Below are 22,665 nucleotides of genomic sequence, written 5' to 3' on the forward strand. Positions count from 1 at the left end.
GTTAAAGTCCCCCACTATTATTGTGTTACTGTCAACTTCTCCTTTTATGGCTGTTAGCATTAGCCTTTTGTATTGAGGTGCTCCTATGTTGGGTGCATAAATATTTATAATTGTTATGTTTTCTTCTTGGATTGATCCCTTGATCATTATGTAGTGTCCTTCTTTATCTCTTGTAACAGTCTTTATTTTAAAGTCTATTTTATCTGATATGAGTATTGCTACTCCAGCTTTCTTTTGATTTCCATTTGCATGGAATATATTTTTCCATCCCCTCACTTTCAACCTGTATGTGTCCCTAGGTCTGAGGTGGGTTTCTTGTGGACAGCATATATATGGGTCTTGTTTTTGTATCCATTCAGCCAGTCTGTATCTTTTGTTTGGAGCATTTAATCCATTTACACTCAAGGTGATTATCGATATGTATGTTCCTATTACCATTTTCTTAATTGATTTGGGTTTGTTTTTGTAGGTCTTTTTCTTCTCTTGTTTCCTGCTTCGAGAAGTTCCTTTAGCATTTGTTTTAAAGCCCATTTGGTGGTGCTGAATTCTTGTAGCTTTGGCTTGTCTGTAAAAGCTTTTGATTTCTCTGCCAAATCCAAATGAGATCTTCGCTGGGTAGAGTAATCTTGGTTGTAGGTTTTTCCCTTTCATCACTTTAAATTGTCCTGCCACTCCCTTCTGGCTTGCAGAGTTTCTGCTGAAAGATCCACCATTAACCTTATGGGGATTCCCTTGTATGTTATTGGTTGCTTTTCCCTTGCTGCTTTTAATATTTTTTCTTTGTATTTAATTTTTGATATCTTGAGTAATATGTGTCTTGGTGTCTTTCTCTTTGGGTTTATCCTGTATGGGACTCTCTGCACTTCCTGGACTTGATTAACTATTTCCTTTCCCATATTAGGGAAGTTTTCAACTATAATCTCTTCAAATATTTTCTCAACCCCTTTCTTTTCCTCTTCTTCTGGAACCATTATATTTCGAATATTGGTGTGTTTAGTGTTGTCTCAGGGGTCTCTGAGACTGTCCTCAACTCTTTTTTCTTTATTCTGCTCCCCAACAGTTATTTCCACCATTTTATCTTCCAGATCACTTATCCGTTTTTCTGCCTCAGTTATTCTGCTATTGATTCCTTCTAGCGTATTTTTAATTTCAGTTATTGTGTTGTTCATCACTGTTTGTTTGCTCTTTAGTCCTTCTAGGTCCTTGTTAAATGTTTCTTATATTTTCTCCGTTCTGTTTCCGAGATTTTGGATCATCTTTACTATCATTACTCTGAATTCTTTTTCAGGTAGGTTGCCTATTTTGTCTTCATTTATTTGGCCTTATAAGTTTTTACCTTGTTCCTTCATCTGTAACATAGTTTTTTGTCTTTTCTTTTCTTTTCTTTTTTTTTTTTTTTTTTGATGGGTGGGGCTGTATTCCTGTCTTACTGGTTGTTTGGCCTGAGGTGTCCAGCACTGGAGTTTGCAGGCAGTTGGGTAGAGCCAGGTCTTGGTTCCAAGGTGATGACCTCTGGTAAGCCTCACTCCAATTAATATTCCCTGGGGTCTGAGGTTCTCTGTTAGTCCTGAAGTTTGGACTCTGCGCTCCTAACACAGGACCTCGGGCCTGACCTCCAGCCTTGGAACCAAGATCCTGCAAGCTGAGGTCTCCACAGCACAGGGCCAGCTTCAGGCACCATTGGATCCTGGGCTCCAGTGATGTCATCAGAACTCAGCTTGTTCTTTCTTCCATGTCAAGGCCTTACCTTCGTTCGCCTGTCTTCATTAAGAAGCCCCAATGTCTGCCTTTGGGAACCTTCAGGCTCCTCCATGATGACAAGATGCTCAGCTACTATATTAAAAAAGAGAATGAGACTGTATGGTGGGTAGATGGCCAGAATCAATTAAACCAGAGTTCAAGTCTTGGCTATGTCATTTGCTCACTTTGTGCCTTGGGCAAGTTACTCAACTTCTATGCGCCTCAGTTTCCACATATTTTAAACTGAGACTAATTAACAGCATACTTTATCAGAGTTGTAAAATTTTAATGAGATATGGAGATAAAATGCAAAATGCATGGCACAGTTCTTGGCATAGGGTAAGCATTAAGTAAATGATAGTGAATAAGATGCTGATATGATTGGCTATGGTGATGTGCCCATGACCTCAAGGAGTTTAATAGAGAGAGACATATACAAAAATACATGGGAATAACAGATACCATGATAAACATCCGTATAACCATGAGAGACCATTCATTGGAGGTCCCAAGGAAAGCATGGTTGATTTCACCTGGGAATGAAGGTGTAGAAAATTAAGAAATTATTTACAAAGAGGCAGTAAGTAAGCTCAGTTTTGAAGGCAAACTGGCATCTGTTGCACAGATACAGCCCCGCTAATTCTAAAGATGCATGAGTAAAGCCCAGCTAACCTTCTCAGCTGGGTTGTGAAGGATGTGAAGGATTTTACCAAGTGGAAATGAAGGAAGGATATTCCAGGCAGAGGCTACAACATAAGCAAGGACATTGGGTTATAGATGTTTATTCAGGAAACGAATGTGTTTATATTGTATTTAATACACTGGGAACACAGGCCTGCAGGTGGGGCAGGTGCAAGGAATGAAGTTGGACAGGCAGGTGGAACAAAGCTCGCAGAAGCCCTGGGGGCCTGTCTCAGAACTTGGAACTCCACCAGGCTGGCGATGGGAGTGCCATACTCATTAGACCCATCTGGTGGCAGAGTAGAGCCTGGATTGGAGGACAACGCTGGCGGCAAGAAACAAGTCTATTGCAATGGTCCAGACCAGAGGGGATAGACTGAGCTAACGCTGTAATATTCCACCATATAACACAAACATCCTCTTGTTTGTGGGCACTTAATTTTAAACTGTTGCTGTTCTGAATATTGCTATGGTTCGCATCTTTATCTATATAAATACATTTCTTTCTCTCATATGTTCTTTAAGATAAAGGACATAAACATCTTCATGACTCTGGACAATTATAGGTAAATTTGTTTCAAATAGGTGTTCTAAATTATATTTTCACCAGGGTCCATTTGCGTATGGCCTTCACAGCACATTGATAACACTGAGTGCTGCCGTTCTTTGTTGTTTTAGAAGGCATAAAGCTGTTGTTTCAATTTGCTTTTCCTTGATATCTACAGAAATTAAATGTTTTCCCCATTTGTCTTCTAATTATGTGTCCTCGCTTGTGAATTGCAGGTCCTGTCCTTTGCCCATTTGATAAGCAATTGTGTTAAATCCTTTCTTGGCTGGCCTCTCTTCTGGCAACTCTCCACATACACATTTCCCCACAGGCTCTCTTTCTAATTTCTTTTCTCTTTGATCTATTGAAACCAAATCCTTTTTCTAACTACATATTACAATAGACATAACAATTCTAATTGCTCTATTGATTCATGGCCACTACAGTGGTAGGCACATTAGGAAGAACAAGATTTTGCTGTGAGAGACCAGGGTTTGTAAGCCTGGCTTCATGCTTTCTAGCTGTGTAGTTTGGTGCAAGAATCTTAATCTCTCTGAACTGGTTTGCTTACCTGTGAAATGGGAGCGGTAGTATATGTTGGGATGGATTAGAAACTATGATATATTTGGCTATTGGTAGCAGAGACATAAATGCAGGGGCTTGAAAAAGTAGTAGTCTATTCTTTTATGTTAAATTATCTTGGAGGTGAGGAGCCCAGGGCTGATATATTCCTATTGAAATAGGAAAGCCTATTCCATGAGGCTTTCCCCTGCCTTTAGTGTAGTCATGGGGTTAGGTTGTGGGATTAGGTTGTGGGATTGGACAGCCTTATTCCTTAAAGACTAGGGAAGCAATTGGATAGTGTTGGATAGTGGCAAATCTGAACCTATTCACTTACTCATTGAACAAATATTTGTTAAGTACCTGCTGTATGCAGAGCTCAAAGATTTTTTTTTCTGGTGGAAAATATACATGCTAAGTCAAGTAAGAGGACCTTGGTTATTTCACTGATGTCTAAATCATGGAGAATGATTATCTCTTTCTTTAGGAAAATCCAGACCTGGAATCTCTGGGTTCCAAGGTGACACTGTGGCCTCCTACATACTTGTCCCCAGTATCCTTACAATAATCTCCCATCCCAGAAAAAGCATTCCTGTAGATTCACCAAATACAGGCTCAAAAATAGGCTCGCAGGGTTATTCAAAAGACCAGGCCATATCCTCAACAATTGATGAAGTTGGTAACGGATGTTTGCTATCTGGACCTATGCATTCTGGTCTGTTGGTTAGACGAATCAGCCTCATGATTTTATAGTCACACTATTTATACAGGTGCTTCTGGGCATGGGCATCATAAGACTATGTCACAGACAGAGGGGTCTCACAGATCCCCTGCCGCTCAGAGAATCCTCTGGTTCCTGTGATATGTTTTATTATTATTATTATTACCAGTAGAATCATCATAATTCTACTTCTGTCAAAATGTATTCATTACAAATGAAATTTCTGTTCAGATCTCATAGTTCATGCCTGAAAGCAGAGATATTAGAATTAATGAGCATTTTTGCTGATGAGAAGAAAAGTCACTGAAGGGTGATTGGACTTTAGCCTTTTAATGGGTCTGATATTCTTCTTTCATTACGGTTGACAGGGGCGTATCTGGCTCCCTTATGCTGTGTGCCATGGTTTAAAAATATACCTTATGTGACATGAAGCTAGCTTTTCTTTCACAATAAAATAGCCCAGTATCACGAGTACATGTAAACAGAGCTCCGTTGAATCTGGGCAGAGGGAGGGTGACAGTCTTACCCTGATTAGCAGGTGGTTGATGGGCTTTGACTGGTTTATTAAAATGTTAGTGTACTTTGATTCCAGTATTTTTCATAGAGTGGGCAACAAGGATTTACAAAGAGCAAGTCTACTCAGAGAACCTGGTAGCAACTCTGAAAGAACTGAAGATGAGCCCTGCAGACAACCAGGGCAATGGTGAGAAGCACAACCTCTAATACATTTTACCTGTGGTTCAAATGGATGTGGATGTGCACTGGGTCATACTGTAACGGAGGGGTCCAGTGTTGACTCAAGGGAAACATAATTTAAAGCCTTCAGGGCCTTGGAAGCTTGGGCTTTCTTATTAATGTGGTTGGGGGGAGTTTTCAACTGAGGACAAGCATTCAATTTTTTATATCCAAGGCCATGACATTACAGAAACCAGGGAGAAGAACTGAGGTATCAATTTGAATAGGTTTTGTCTGTCACCATTTTGTGGACATACTATTCAGCTGGATGGGATGCAGGGCTGATGAAGGCCTAGTTTGAGGAATGGTACCTCTAGCATATTTCTATTAGATGGATGCAGACTTCCATATGAAACCTAATTGTCCTCTCTGAACTGCTTTTACTCACATTCCACCAAATGGGTGTTTTTTGTTTTTTTTCCCCACACCAACCAATTCTTCAGCTCTGTGGACATCAACTGGGTAGCCTACAATTCAATTTAATCTGACACTAACTACCCGGATTAAGAGCTCAGTCCTAGAAGACTGCCTCCCTGCCAGTTGTAAGCTCAGGTTGACACCTGTACTTCTGACCAACTGGCTGTAAATCTGGGGTTCCCACAACTCCCTCTTCAGGTTTGATAATTTGCCAGAAGAGTTCACAAACCTTAGGAAAATACTTTATTATGTTTCCAGGTTGATTTGAAAGGACATTATAAAAGATACAAATGAACGGCCGAATGAAGAGGTACATAGGGTGACATCCAGAAAGGTCCCAAGTGGACCCTGTGGAATTGGGGTGCAGCACTTTCCCAGCACATGGATGCGTTCATCAACCCAGAAGCCTTTAATAAACCCTGTTGTTCAGGGGTTTTCATGGGGGTTGCTTTATGCAGGCATGATTGGTTAGGCCATTGATCATTGGTGATTAGACTCAATCTCAGCCTTTCTCCTCTCCCAGGAAGTTAGGGGAAAGGACTGAAAGTCCCAAGTTTCTAATTAAAGCTTGATCTTTCTAATGAACCACCGCCATCCTGAAGCTGTCCAGGGTCCCCTAGAACCAGTCGTCTCAGTAGCATGCATAAGACACTCATCACTCTGAAGTTTTCAAGGTTTTTAGGAGCTGTGTGCCAGGAATCTGGGAAAAAGACCAAATCTTCATTTTTATTATATCACAGCCTCATTGGCCAAGGAACCAGGGAAAGTGGGGCTGAAGTGGGGAGTCACTTGGGGAAAACACCATCTGCAGCCGAACACAAGGTCACAGGCTGGGCTGTCGTACTAGAATAGGACTGTCACCCTCATGTCCTCACCCTCTTTCACATCTGCCATGTGCCAAGCACCTCCTGGGGGTGATGTGATGGATACATAGGTCAACTAGACATTGTTCACATCATGCTCACAATATTGGAGGAAATGGCATGTAAGCAACTGTACATAATACACTGTGGAAAGCCATATTCAGAGGCTTGTACAAGTGCAGAGGAACGCAGAGGAGACACCAATTAATTATGCCAGGAAGTTCGGGTTAAGTTGTCACGGGGGACATAATATTTTCAGCTGGGCTGTGAAAGATGAGGAGGATATTATCAACTGGAGACAAAGGAAGTATATTCCAGGTAGAGGATACAACATGAGCAAAGACATTGAGTTGTAGATGTTTATTCAGGGAACAGTGAACTGATCAGCATGGTTATAGCATAAGGTGTCTAACTGGGAGTAGTCATGATAGTCAACATTAATCAAACATTTATTATACACTAGGGACTTTTTTATGCATAGAATTTATTTAATCCTAAGAACGATCCCAAGTAGTTACTAACATTATCTCCATTTTCCAGAGGAAGACACAGAGGCTTAGAGAGGTTAAGGAAATTTCCTAAGGTTGTAACGTATGGTCTGGAGCCAGGATTAGAGAGAACGCAGGCTGGCTATGATTGACCAGAAAAACTGAGGATAAGACTTTGCATCTCAGGTCGTGGGCTTATTCTTAATCTTTATCCCTCCCAGAATCCTCTGATGCAGAGTGAACAACACGGTCCGTTTGGATGCAGGAAGAATAGTCTTGAACTTTCTATTTGTTTTGATCTCATCTTTTTATGATGATTTTTAGTGTGTTTCATGATGTACCCACTATGTTAGTGCGTTAGAACGTGCATTGAATATATAATATATAAATAAATAGGCCTACATATTTAGGAGGGTGGTACTGAAACATTTCTTCTTGGAAGAACTACGAAGCAAACAGTTTTACTGGTTTGGGCCAGTAATTCTCAAGGGTAGTTTCCTGAGCAACAGCAGCAGCCTCACCTGGGAATGGGTTAGAAATGCGAATTTCCAGGCCCCACTACAGACTTACTGGATCAGATACCTTGGGGGTGGGGCCCAGCAACCTGTGCTTTAACAGATCACCCAGGTGAGGCTCACTGATCTAGGCAATACAGCTTTTAAGGTGGAAAGTGAGATGGCTTCATTTGAGTTCTAGAAGGATAACTCTGGTTGGACTGAAGACAGTGAGATACTAGAAACCAGGAGATCCTTTAAAGGATTATTAAAATGGTCATGGCTAGAATTGAGCAGGGTCTGGGCCGAGTAAGAGAAATGGATTTTAGAAATATTTAAAGGGACAAATTAAATATTACAATTTGGGGATGAGGGAGAGGGAGTTAAATCCAGATATGGCACCAAAGGGTCTAATGCACAGAACTGTTGTCACCATCTGTGCCTCGGGGTGAGTGAGTCAGAGCTTGTGGTGGCAGGAATGGGTAATGAATGGTCCTGTTTCATCTGAAGTGTGTGGAGGATATTCAGGATGAGTAGGCGGTTAGAATTCAAATTCAAAAGAGACATGAGATTTGGAAATTTATATGTTTGAGAGAGAACAGCATATAGGTAGCAATAGAATCAATGGACATGGATAAAATGAGGAAGTTCCAATTTCTCTGTAATGAGGTATGAGGCCGAATAATCTGTGAAGAATGAGGAGGCCAGAAGCGAGATCGGGGCCTAAGTCAGGGGCTGATATTAAGAGCAACTAACGTAGGAAACAGGGAGCGGAAGCAAAGCATGAGAGAAAACTAATGTATTGGTGTGTCGATCTCCAGGACCACTCTGGGCCCATGGCAGGGGCTTGGTGTGTGCTGGCTGGCTGGAGAGGCCAGTGAGAGGTTTTTAACCTTTTGGTGCCATCGGCCCCTTCTCTAGACTTAGAGAAGCCCATGGATCCTTTTTCAGAATAATTTTTTAAAAATACATAAATTTTAAAACATAGCATTAAAAAGGAAACCAATTATGATAAAATATTAAAATATCAAAAGTGAATTTATGATATAGTAGGATTCATACATTAATTATATATATCTTTATTAATGCATTCAGTAGTGACTATTGGTGGGATTAATAACCCTACAACGTTGTGATGAGCGCAAATGATAATTAGAGATATCTGCAACAACTGTTATGTGATATGAAAATATTGGTGACTGCTACTGGTAACAAAAATCACAGATACTGCTAATACTTTTCTGGTTTGCTACCTGCATGCATAATTGAAGTTAATGCTAAATTCAGTTAAAGGTTAGGGAAAATAAATACGTAATTTTTTCCATTGAAAATATGTGAACCACCTGAACTCTATCCTTGGACTCCTTGAGGGTACAGACTCTGAGTTAAGACCTCCCGTGCTAAATGGGTAGGCAGAAGTATATGCGTTTACCCATACATATAGACATAGTCAGTGATGTGTTTGCAGATAGGAATTAATTTTCTGGATCAATTTTCATATGCCTTGTTCAAGGTAAATTTTGTTTGAAAGACTTCGCTGTTTTAGATATTAAGTAATTTGAGTGCATTTAGCCAGCCCCTATGGAGAATCATTGAGGAGAAATCAGTTTGTCTCTGTAAAAACGTTAACCTTGCTAACCTATCTTCAGCCAGAATGGTGGTTAGTGTGTATTGACAATAATTCCCCAGTGTTTTAACTCTACTTCTGACATTTTAGTCAGAGGTGGCATAATTTGTAATGCTTACTATTTATAGATGTTTGATAAGTAAAATTATGGCAGTATAATAAAAATAGTTATGTGTTATTTTGCTATTTTTGTAAAATTTGAAGAAACTTAGAGGTCTGATTCAAATCTCACATTTTGTTGGTGAGGAAACTGAGACCCAGAAAGAGAAAGAGATTTTGTTCTGGTTATCTACTGCTGCAAAACAATTCATCCCCCCGAAACACAACAGCTTTAAATAAAAGTATATTTTATTTTTTCTCACAATTTTGTGATTCAGACATTCAGGCAGGGCTTAGCTGGGCAACTCTTTTACTCCACACAGCATTGACTGAGGTCACTCCGTAATATACAGCTGGTGGTTGGGCTGGTCCACGGGTCCCCGAGAGCTCCATGCTATGTCTGAGCTGGAGGACTGTGCTAAGTGGAGACGTCATCTTGATGCCTACATGTGTCCTCTCCAGCATGGTGGTTCCTGGTTCCCAGAAAGTGTCCCAAGAGGCCACATAGATGAAAAATTCAAGACTTTATATGATTTAGTCTCAAAATTCCCAGAATGTCAATTCTGCTGCATTCTATCAAACAAGTCAAGAAGGCCAGCTCAGATTGGAAGGGAAGAATATGAGACTCCAGCCTTCCAGGGTAGGAGTATCAAAGAAATTGTGACCACCTTTCACCTATCACAGTCCACCTTTTGGCCACAGACCATTAATATTTCTTCCACATGCAAATATATTTACATCTCCCAAGACCTTCAAAATTCTCACCCAATTCTAGCTTCAGGCTCAAGCTGAGGTTCAGAATATTGCTATGTAAGTAAGTCTAGAAGTTGAATATGTTGAATAAAGAGACGAGTTATCTGCCCCTTCACAGCCAACAGACAGTGGTGATACAGGAAGAGGATAAATATAACAGACATTCTCATCCAAACAGGTGGGAATAGGAGGCACATAGCAGTCACTGGTCTAGACCAATTCAGAAATCCAACTACGTAGAAAATAGAACTGTGTACTTGTGGCCACTTCCTTGATTAGACCCAGTCTTCCTCCCTGGGTATGATTCTCCCTGGTTCCTTTCTCTCTTCTTTGGGCTCTTGGTTTTACCCTCCGAGTCATCTTTTCTTTTATATAACAAATGACCTGTGCTTGGCTAGGTAGTTTTCTCAGTCTGCTTCCTTTGTGGGTACAAAGGTCTCTTTTCATTCTGGACTGTGTCCATTCAGCTAACTGCTTCTATAGTACAATTCTCTTAAAACTCTCTTCGTGTGTTTGCAGGACTCTTTTCGGGGTTAATTTCCATTAGATCAAAATCATACTCACAATTATCTTCCAGGTAAGCTCTGCTCTGGCTTGTTGTGACACAGGGTGCTATGGGACAAAGCCTTCAAGATTCTTGACACCTTTTTATCTAGATAAAAAATTTTACAACATTCAACCCTTAGATTCTTAAAGGCTCCTTTCCTACCAAAGAGAATCCACTAGGCATTTCCTTAAGATTTTTATCAGTCCTACTATGCACACCCTTAAATCTTTCTGAGCCTCAACAAAGGTCTTATAGCAACAACCTTAATATTTTTACCCTGAGACCGTTTCTTACTTTGAGATTATTTTACCATCCAGAGATGCTGGGAATGGAAAACATTTTTGTTTTGGAAACAGGAAGTCTTGGCTTCCTTGTATTTCCTCTAAAATCTGCTTGAAAATTGTACATTTTCTTATTTAATCTAAATACTCTCTATGGCAGTTTGTCACATAAAGTAAAAATAAACCAGTTGCTACTTTTGATGTTGTCTGGAAATCTCTTTAGCCTGATCTAACGGTTCATTAGTTTTTCTATTTTCTACATTACTATAGGCAACAGTTTCGCTGAACTTTCTACCACTACATCTTTTCTCCAGGCTCCAAAAACATTTTTCCTTTTGTCATTTGACAATTTGCCAACAGTCTCATCCAAGCTCTTCTACCTTTCACCCACGTCTCCACTCCAAAGCCAATGCCACATGCTTTAGGATTGTGTTCTAACAGCACCTGCTTCCAGTACAAAATTCAGTTTCAGTTACCTATTACTGTGTAACAAGTTACTCCAAAATTTAGTAGCTTCAAACAGCAACTATTTTTATATATAATTATAATAATTATATATAATTGTATAATTTTGAGGTGGTGTTGTGCTTCAAACATTTGAAAAGGGCTCAGCTGGGTGATTCTTCTGTCCCACCTGATGTCAGCTGGGTGAGTCCCACTCATGGTGTTTAGCTGACAGAAGGGTTGGTACAAAGGGTCTACGAGAAACTTACTCAAGCTGGTTAGTGAAATGGTTGGGACTGGAAACAGATCTTCCGGTTCCTACCACAGAGGTCTTTTCTTCTATCCCAGGTGGCCAAATCTATCTTTTAATTTTTTGTTGTAGGAAGATTTCTTATGCTTTTATCCAAACCTTTAGGAAGGAGAGAAGGAGGTGTTTTTCATAGACAGGAAATCATCCTTGATGTCCCTGAATCTATATTTGCAGATTCATTTATGGGATGTCCATGGGATGTTCTGGATTTTCATGCTTCTCAGATGCTCTTTGCATGCTGGTAGCACAATTGGGAATAATATGTACATACAGTGCTTTTTATTCTTATTTTGTCCTTACTGTCTGAGCAAGAAGGCATTCAATTATAACTTATCTTTAATTCACTCAGCTCTGCTCTGTCTAACCTGCCTTTCTGATGATGAAGCAAATTTCCTATATTCAGATTTCCCTAACTGTTAGAACTGGGGCTGCCCAATAAGGAACTATAATCCTTGCCCCTAGAAGTAGGATTCATAATCAAGAGGATATCAAGACTTCAACATCAGTGGAGCCTGGTAGTAAGTCCTATTCTAACCTTGTACTGAGATTTATAGGACTCCTAAGCCCTTCCTTATTCAGTTGACCGAGGCTATAGCTGTGCTGTTAACGTCTGTATTGGGTTTCACTTTTAGTTCATTTTGCCTCTGTCTATTCTATGTGATGGGGGTTCATCTTGCTCTCCTATCAGATAGAATATGGGGATTATTTAAAAATAGTGATAAAAGCACATCAGAAATCTTTCAGTGGGAAGTATTAATGTGGATTCTAGGGGAAGAAATCAGTTTGCTTCTTTGCTAAAAAAACACAATGAGTAGAGGAAAAAGAATCAGAAGAATAACAAAGACATAGGACATTATCCCAAGCAAAATGGACATGAAAAACAAACTACAGAGCAAGTACTATGCACAGCTATTGACCAAAAAGGATAGAGGCTGAGATTTGGAAAACAAATGTTTTTCAACCCCGACACATACAGAGCCAGAAGGCATTATAGTGTTTTGTGGGGTTTTTTTTTCAACATCGTCTATGCTGGGAGAATTTATGATCACAACATTTCTTCATGATTTTTCAAATTAATAATATCAAACGGGAGCTTGGCATATTAAATGAAGACTCTGTTTTCCACAATGGATTCAGCAGTAGATACCCCAGAATGTCCCAAAAAGGAGTGAGGAGAAGTATGCGGGCCTGGGGACCTCCACAGTTAGATTTGCATCTCTTCTTAAAGAACTAACCTATGACAGCCTGTGGATTCGAATAAACACATGAATGTCATCAATTTAAGAGTTTAAATGGCCACGGCACCCAAACTCTGATACGTAATAAGCTATTTATAAGAATTCTAGCTACTCCTCAAAGCAGAGCTCTTTTTCCCTCGGGAAAAATGATTTTGTGAGGTCACAATATATCATACAGTATACATGTATACTGTATACCATACATATTCGTAAGTGGACCGTCACATTGAAGGAGAAGACTGGAGGAATGCTAGACCAGTCATCCAAAGAGCATCCTGTTTTTGTTTTTTGACCCAAATGTATAGAAAATATCTTCAACTAATCAGATTATTATATTATACTGTCACATTTGAGACTGTTCCATAAAGTCACAGAATGAAGTGTTGGAAGGCCCCTTACTACACTGGTGACAGCATGGGATTCAGAGGGATTGAGAGACTTTTCCAAAGTCACAGAACCAGCTAATGTAAGAACTGAGGCTGAGTCCATTCTCCTTTTTCCTAAATTTGAATTTCCAAATCTGAGCCTCTCCCCATACATGCAAATACAGTTTTTATATTTACTGTTTTAAAATCTGGTCTGTCTCTTGATTTTTTTTATTCATATGGCTTTGGATTTTTATTACTTCTCATTTACTCCTTTATTCATTCAGTTGACAAATATTTGAGTGGCTACTGTGTTATGTGCTGGGTATGTCTTATGCTCTGGGTGATACAGCATGTAAGGACTTTATATTCCACTGGGGAAAGGTAGACAATCGAGTAATCAATACATAAAATAAAAATAAAATAAAAGGGCCAAGGATGCTAGGGGTAACTCTTTCATATAGAATGAACAGGAGGACAACTTCTCTAAGACAAGGTGACTTTGAAACAGAGATATGAAGGAATCAAGGAGCCAGGCAGGGCAGGCTTTGTGGGTGTACTTACCTGTGTAGCCACACTTGATTTACTACTCTGCTGTTGCCATCTTAAGATTCTTAATAATTTTTTTAAAAAATACATTTCATTTTATACTGGGCCCAACAAATTATGTAGCTGGTCCTGGACCAGGAATGAGCCATGCGATAGTTGGGAGAAGAGCACTCCGGGCAGAGGGCACCCGTGAGAACACAAGAGCTGAAATGAACAAGGAACAGAAGGCCAGTAAACTGGAGTGGGGAAGGCAAGAGGGGAGAGTGACAGGAGCTGACATCAGGGAGGTGGGGGAGAGTGGACCCTTGGAATTGGCTGTCACTCTGAATAAGATGGCAAAGCCATTGACCAGAGTGGTGACATAATTTGACCTTCATTTTAAAGCAATTATTCTGGACTTGACTTATTTGGTTATTACGCATTCACTGTAAGATTTACCTATTTCCCAAAATAGACTAACAGCAATTTTACCAAAATTAGCTACATAACTGATAAAGAAGCCTTTTTAATTTTTTAAATTCAAAATGTTAAATAAAGATTTTAAATACTCCATGAAAGTAACAAATTATCAATTCCCTATGGTTATATAGACTAAACCTTTTAAAAAAATGTATTCCTTTCCTAGACAGTTTGAATTTTTAGAACCTTACAGCTAAACTTCCTAAACACAAATATTCCTGTCCACAGAAATATCCTTTTCTTTACCTATTTTTACTGGAAAAGGGACTGTACATATACTAGAGAATGTTTAATCTTCTGCTATACTTCAGTTTCCTCCCTTGATAGAGAGAAGAAAAAAAATCATGCTCCATTGTTGAATAACACCACTATTTCATGAAAGAAGATGTTTCTGCCAAATGTCCAAGGGAAGGAATCTTACTCAATTCTATTGCTGGTTAGAGTGTTTCTTTTTGAAAAAAATAAAAATTACAAGTTTCTGAAATGAAATCTGAAGATTATCCAGTATTAAATATATAGAATTTTTAAAATGGATATAAGAGCATGAAAAGAAAATTTGAAGCTACCAAAGGATATTCTAGAGGGAAAGAGGGAAGTACTGTGTACACAAAGTATATCAGAGCCTTATATTTGTAGTTATAGAGGTACCTTTGTAATGTGGGTCCAGTGTGACTGTCAAAGTTGATGCGAGGCTCTTGGAAGAGGAAAATATAATGCATGTAGCATCCTTCCAGCACTTTGCACGTACTTTTGCATCTTTTATCTCACTATATCCTCACCATTCCTGAAATGGGTAAGTTGGGTTTTATTTCTAATGTGAGATGAAGAAGTGGAAGCCTAAAGAATTTAAATAATTAGCTCACAGTTGATAGCAAACCACTGACAAAACAGGAATCTAGACATCTTGACTTTCAGTTCAATGCTCATCCCATGTCCTCATACTTGTTCCCTTGATGTTAAGCAGATGAAGCGGCAACTGTGTGTGCTTTGTGAAATAGACCAAAACAAATCTATTGTACAATGATCACTGATGGTGGTGCAAGGTGCAAAAAGAGATAGGAAAAAACCACACACACACTGTTTAAAAGGAATATAAATTGGAATTCTTCACAATGAAAAACTTCTGTTTTGCAAACGATACTGTTAAGACAATGAAAAGACAAGCCATGGGCTAAGAGGAGATATTGGCAAAACAGAAAGGACTTGTATCCAAAATATGTAAATTACTCTGCAAATTCAATAATAGGAAAACATCCAACCAATTAAACATGGAAGAATATTTGAAGACACTTCACCAAAACACAGGGATGACAAATAAGCCCAGGAGAAGTCGCTCATCTTCATTAGTCATCAGAAAAATGCAAATTAAAATCACAATGAGACACTGCTACACACCTAATACAAAGGCTAAAATAAAAATATCAGACAATATCAAGAGGTGATAAGCACGTTAAGTGACTGGAATTCTCATATCTTGCTGGTGGGAATGCAAAATGTACAACCATTTAGCAATTTTTTATAAGTCACTGAACAACCCAGAAATGCCACTCCTAGATATTTACCCAAGAGAAATGAACATATGATCACAGAAAGGCCTGTGCCTGGATGTCTATAGCAGCTTAGTTCACCATTTCTCTAAACCGAAAACAACTCAAAATGCACTTTAATAAGTGGATAAACAAACTGTGGCACATCCATGTAAAGGAACACTATTCTGCAGTGAAAAGTACTGAAGCGTGTAACACCCTGGATGAATCTTGAATGCATTCTGCCAAATGAAAGAAGCCAGACTCAAAAGGTTGCATACTTTATGATTCTGTTTACATGATAATCTGGAAAAGGCAAAAACGGATCAGTAGTTGCCAGGGGCTGAAAATAGAGGGAGAGCTTGATTGCCAAGGGGCATAAGGACATTTTTTGAAGGAGATGGGACAGTTCTAAATCTTGACCCTGGTAGCTGTTACATTATTTGTAACCTGATGTGTTAAACTCATAGAATTGCACATCAAAATGGTCAATGTCATACGTAAATTATGCTACATTTAAAAAGGAATACAAATACGTAAAATCTAGTTGAAATCAAAAGACATGATAACTAGTTGATGTCAAAAGAACAAATATGCCAGACAATAAAAAAACATAAATTGTCCAAAGTGTCTCCTATTTGACAGTAAACTTAAATTAGCAGTTGAAATGTCCAACTGTTCAGTCCAATGAAACTGAATCTAACATCTGATTGGTTAGAGTCCATGTACAACTTTGAAAACTACGTATTAACGATAACATAAGAATGAAATAGAGCAATGAGTGATCTAAATAGCTATTTAATATAATTTTCTAAATGAAATAATTAACCAAAAAGGCCTTTACTTACTAATTTATTCAGCTATACAGAAATACAGAAATAATCTGAATAATCAAGCCTCCAGGATATAAACTGGAAAATCTTTACTCAACAAAGGCAAATAGCCTGAGGCGCCACTTGCGGTGGGGCGGCGGCAGGCAGCGGCGCACTGGAGGCCCTGTGGGGCGGCTGCCGGACTGCGGCTCGGGGGCGGTCGCACGAGGGCCCCGCACGGGGCCCTTATGCAGGGCACCTGGGACCGCCCCAGACATGAAGTGCTACCTTTGGGAGCGCTACCGGGAGGCGAAGAGGAGCACGGAAGAATTGGTTACTTCAGTTATGAGCAACTTGTAGAATCCAGATACCATCTTTTCAAACAATGAGATGAGCCTGTTGGACATTGAAATCTACAGCTTGAAATCTACGGCTTTGATTATGATTACACCTTGGTGTTTTATTCTAAGCACCTCCACACACTGATATTTAATGCCACTCGGGACCTTCTCATCAACGAACACAGGTATCCCATGGAAATCAGGAAGTATGAGTATGACCCAAACTTTGCAATCCGTGGACTGCATTATGATGTGCAGCGGTGGTCTTGATGAAGATCAGTGCTTTTCATTACATCCAGCTGGGAACTGTCCACAGAGGCCTAAGCGTGGTCCCTGATGAGGAAGTCATTGAAATGTACCAGGGCTCCCATGTGCCTTTGGAACAGATGAGCAACTTTTATGAGAGTTCCCACGGAAACACCATGACATCATGTCCATGTTCATGGAAATCTTCTCCCTGCCCGAGATGACCCTGCTGTCCTGTGTGAACGAGTACTTTCTGAAGAACAACATCGACTATGAGCCTGTGCACCTGTACAAAGACGTCAAGGATTCAATTCGGGAGGTGCACACCAAAGGAATCATGTACAGAGCAGTTGAAGCAATATTGAAAAGTACATCTGCTACCCTGAGCAGACCCATGCAGTGTTGGCCAAACTGGCTGATCATGGCAAGAAGATGTTTCTCATCACCAATAGCCCCAGTAGCTTTGTGGATGAAGGGATGAGGTATATTGTTGAAAAAGACTGGAGGGACCTGTTTGATGTGGTCATCGTTCAGGCGGAGAAGCCAAACTTCTTTAGTGATAAGTGAAGTCCCTTCCAAAAGGTGAATGTGAAAGGCGTCTTACTCTAGGATAAAATCTACACGTTGCAGAAAGGCCAGATTTATAAGCAGGGCAATTTAGATGAACTTTTGAAGTTTACTGGACGGAGGGGATCCAAAGTGTTGTATTTTGGTGACCATATATACAGTGACCTGGTGGACTTGACCCTAAAGCATGGCTGGTGAACGGGTGGAATTATCCTGGAATTGAGATCTGAGCTCAGAATCATGAACATGGAAAAGTACATTCAAACAATTACCTACAATTACCTACACACCTTGACTGGGTTATTGGAGCAAATGCAGGTTCACAGAGATGCGGAGTCACAGCTGGTTTTGCAGGAGTGCAAAAAGGAGAGGAAGGAGTTGAGAGAAATGACCAAATGTTCCTTCAGCGCCCAGTTTGGAAGCTTGTTCCGCATAGACCAGAACCCCACGTACTTCCTGCGGCGCCTGTTGCGATTTGCCGACATCTACGTGGCATCCCTGAGCTGCCTCCTGAGCTATGACATCAGCTACATGTTCTACCCCTGGAGGACCCCACTGCAGCACAAGCTTCCTGCCTGGTCCTACAGGCCCCCGGCCGCCAGGCTGCCACTCCTGCAGGAGGCCCAGGCCAAGTAGCCAGTGGCCCAGCCATGTTGGGCGCGAAAAGCCAGGACCAGCGGCGGCCCCGCACTGGGCAGACTTTGTGTGGACGTGACTGTCGCTTACAGACATGCCTTGTGATATCTGTTTCGTACATTACGGAGGATACCCCCCAGGTCGTGAAGACAGGAGCTAGCAGCCCACGGGGACTGCCTTCCTGTACATGTGGGGACAGCGGCTGGCTTCCTGTCAACACCCTGTGATCAGCCTTCTTGTTTACTAAGGTACCGTAACTGGCGTCAGATTTTCTGGGACGGGGAGGCTTCTTGATACCATCTCTGGATTCCAGCAGGTGACGTGTTGAAACTCTTCTTGACTCTTCCATGGAAAATGCAAGGAAAAACTGAACATTCACAGGCCGTGCAGGGGCCCAGTGATGTGCGCCGGTGAACTGCTCACAGAAAGCTGATGCTTGAGCAAGCGCTCCGATAGCATACCATGATGTCAGCGGCAGAGATGGTCCCTAGATGACAGCCGGTTCCCAGATATCTTCTCGTACTAGGGCTTTGGCACTCTGGTGCCTCACTTGAAAGCAGACTCAGCCTCTCTGGAAGTCTTTTGTGAGAAAAAAGAACAAGAGAAGTTGCAAGTCCTTGGTCTTGATTGTCCTCAGTATCCGTGACCCGTGTCCTGCCCCCTGCAGGGGAAGGATCATTGTGCCCCAAGCGATGGTCAGGTTCACTCTTTCCCCCAGAAAAGGAGGGCAAAGAGAGAAGAGCTTCTGGTTAAATTCCAGCCAGCAGAACAGACTTTGTAGAATGAGGCTGCGCGGAACGAACAGGTCAGAAGACAAATGCCAATGCATTTGTTGTGCGTCTCCCAGGACTTTATTTTACCTGAAACTGCTACCCGTGTATTGCTTGAAGGTGATCATTGGAGGATGGAAAATGAAACCGAAAAACTGTCCTTGTAATGAAGTGCCGCACCGTGACCCCCACTGGGTGTGCTGCAATCTTATTAAAATGTGTATGACCAGAAAAAAAACAAAGAAAAGAAAAGGCAAATAAAGAGCAAAAAACATTACCTTTGAGGGCTATTCTTCAACTGGTCAAAAGGAATAGATGTGCTATAAGTGCTTGAGAACCATCACAACTTTAGTTCTTAGTATTGTACGTGATTATTGCTTATTTGCCTTAAGTATTTGATATTTAAGTATTTGACATGTTGCCAACATGGTCAGAACCCTATCACCCTTTTTCATACTTCATTTCTAGTAGCTTTCATGATCTAGTTGTCTTAATGGAAAAGCCTGGTCATTCTGTGGAATCTCTTTTCCTGTCTTGGCCTTTCACGCAGCCTTTGCTGTCTTGTGAAAATGCAAAGATCTTGAGTTTAGGAAACACAGTCATGTTTGTCCACGAGGTAGAGAAACACTACTTTGTACTCGGGCAATCAGACTGTAGAAATAAAAATGGGAGAATCAAAGAGGAACAAATGAAAGGAACCTTGAAATACTATTTTCACATCTACTAAAATAACAGCTGTAAACAAACAAGCAAGAATAGTTCTCATCCCTGCTGATGCTATGATGAAAGTGGTACATCAATTTTTGCTTGTGGCCTTGTAAGTTTCTAAAATTATTTGTGATAACAAAATGGAAGTACAGTGCCTTGTGAGGTCTGAAAAATGTACATTTGATTAAATAATTCTCCGTTTAGAAATTTATCCAAAGGAAATAATTTGATGGGAGAAAAAATGATGCCTGACCCATATATCAACCCAGAATGAGCTAAAATAGCATTAAAATAGAAAGCTAATTAAATGTACACCATTAGGGAAATTGGATAAAAAAGAAAAGAAATTTAGCGGAATACAGACTTCGGGGACTTCTTAGGTAGCATGAGAATTAGCTTTAGCTACCTGTGCTCAGCACCTATGTTTACACATCCTGTTTCCTCCTGTATCACCCCTCCAATTGTTCTAAGCACCATTTAACAAACTATACCTTTCATTTATTTTCTTCATTTTTTGTCTCCTGTAACAAAAGCCACCCCTTGAGTGCAAGGATTTTTGCCTGTTTCCTTCACTGTTGTTTTTTCTGTGCCTAGAGTAGTTCCTGGCACATAGCAGACACTAAATAAATATTCATTAAACAATTATAAAAACTGAATGCAAATATACTCAGTAAGGATTTTTTAGTAGCCTGATTTTGATTCTGTTTCACTTTTTGCTTAGCCATTTAAAAAAATTAGTTCATTCAGCAAATATTTACTAAGCCCTGCTCTGAGCCAGGCATTGTAATAGGTGCTGGTTCATAGACATGACCCAGACAGTTGTGTAGCATCATGGGGCTCACAGTCTGATGGAGAAGAGGGCCCTGGAGCCAGAATCACGAGGGAGACGAACCGGGAGGAGAGGGTGCTATAGGGACGTACGACAAGGGGCTTCCCCTCCCTAGGGGTTAGAGAGCCTTAGGGATCAAAGCCTTGAGGGATGAGGAACAGCTTACTAGGGGAGGATGTTCCAGGCCTGGCGGACACACATGTGAAGGACCTGAGCCATGATTCTGGCACTTCCGAGGCCAGGAGGGCCGAAGTCGCTGTGGTTGGGGTCATGCCCACTGTGGGGGGCATCGTGCATGCTGAGAACCTGAAGGCGGACTGGAATGAGGAGGCCCTGAACCCTCTTCAGCACTTGGGTCTCTATCTTGAGGGCAATGGGAAATTATTGACAAAATATAGATGTAACAGAAGAATGATCTGGTTGAACCTGAAGTTTGTGGAAATGGCTGTGGTTCCATATAGAGCATGGGCAGGACGCATATAAGACTGGAGAGAGCTGGTCCCAGAGGGTAACACAAGCGTGAGCTGCAGGTCCTGGGTCCAATTCCTATTGTGTTCTTCAATCTCCCCCTGGATAAAGGAGATCTCTGTTCTGTCTGCCTCATTGAGTGGATATAAGAGGTGCCGTGGTTATAAGGCTGAAAAATGCTGTTAATGTGAGGTGTGGTTTTTCTTTTTCATCTGACCTGGGCAAGGAGAGCATGAAAATGAGGAGAAGGTCTGTATTGTCTCAGTGCTCATATGTGAGCTGAGAATGGGCTTATTCTCGTTGATAGTCCATCTGAAGATAATATGAAGACATTTGTTTGAGTCATACTTTCAATTCCTTTGATCAGTTTTCACAGGCTTAGTGATGCGGTACATTAAGTGATCTCTGTTTTCTTGCTTTCACCATAGAGATTAATTTGGTAGCAGAAACAGAGGCTTGCTATGGAATTATGAAGATGTGAATGGTTGCATAGTTCTTCCCACTGTCCCCAAAACAGGCCTGGGCCCTGGCCGCAGGTCCTGAGGGAGGCGGTTTCCCTGTGGAGTGCCCTAACTTCAGGGCGGGCTGCTGGCTGCTGGTTCCCCCCCCCCCCCCCCCCCGCCGCTGCCCCTTCTCCATTTCTAATCAGTTATTCGCCTGCTGCAGCTTGGGGCCCAGCCTTTCAATTATTCAAGAATCAGAAAGTATTTGTTGCCTGATGCAGGATTTGCTTTTCTTCAACAGAACAAAACCCTGGTAGGTGAGATTCACCACCTGGGGCAGCTGGGTCTCTGGATGCTTGCAGGTTGCCTTCAGAGGGGCAGTTGCTCTGGGAAGGGGTTCGGTTCAGACAGCATATAAAGTGGATGGAAGAAAGGAAAAGAGACAAACAGATGAATAGGGAACATCCTGATTTTGCCTTCTATTTGTCCATCTAGAAAGCTAGAGCATGCTGAAATATACAGAAACCTCAGGCACTGGTTGAGGAAAGAGGCAGCTTTGCAGGGGGTGGTGAGAATTCCGGTTCCAGCCTAGATTCTGCTGCTAAACTGTCCTGTGTCTCTAGGAAATCATCTCTCCTCTTTGGGCCATTGTCTCTTTACCTGTGAAATGAGAAAGATGGATTATTTGATCTCTAAGATTCCTTCACTTCTGTGACTTTTAATTTCAGAGTGATGTTCAGATCTTGGTGCCAGCCCTTACTAGATCCTCTGCTTCGGATGGAGCTGGTGCTGTTATAATCTCTTCTCTTCATTATCATCCATTCAATTCTTTATTCTTTCTTTCAACAAATGAGTATTGAGCACTTGGTGTGTACCTGAGGGAACCCCTCCAGGGGGTCCTAGACTGTGGGTCTTGTGTGATACAGCGGATTATGAAGGTAAAGTTATGTATCACTTCTCTGATGGTTTTCTAACTAGACTCTGAAGACTGGTTTAGTTCTAGAAGCCATGAGACCTACTCATTTATGCATCTATTCATTCAGCAAACATTGACTGAGCATAAACTATAAGCCAGGTGGCATATAAGGGAAAATCAAAGTTGAATCAGGTCAAGGGCTTGCCCTCAAATGTACATGGTTTTGTTGATAAGACTGATATATATTAGGAAAACTAATGCAGAGGGATAAATGCAAAAAAAAATTTACAGGCACTGGAAATTATGAGAGCACACAGGAGCAGCATCTTTGAATACTGACCAGGGAGCCAAGGCACACCTCTCAATAGGGCCTGGGATCTATATTATGTATATATGGGATATATATTATTTATATATAATTATGAAATACATTTGTATGCAACAAAATTCAGAACATTCAAAAAAGAAAATAAAGATTACTGGT

General features: G+C 40.8%; 1 long non-coding RNA gene and 1 pseudogene across 6 annotated transcripts in view; both read left to right on the forward strand.

The window, feature by feature from the left end:
- The window catches only part of LOC115854278 (uncharacterized), a 395,122-nt gene that overhangs the window by 337,423 nt on the left and 35,034 nt on the right, over positions 1 to 22,665 (forward strand). The gene's annotated exons all lie outside the window — the stretch shown is intronic.
- Positions 16,519 to 18,047, forward strand: LOC115854277 (5'-nucleotidase domain-containing protein 3 pseudogene; annotated as a pseudogene).

This window comes from Globicephala melas, chromosome 12 (assembly GCF_963455315.2).
Source record: "Globicephala melas chromosome 12, mGloMel1.2, whole genome shotgun sequence".
Lineage (NCBI taxonomy): Eukaryota > Metazoa > Chordata > Mammalia > Artiodactyla > Delphinidae > Globicephala > Globicephala melas.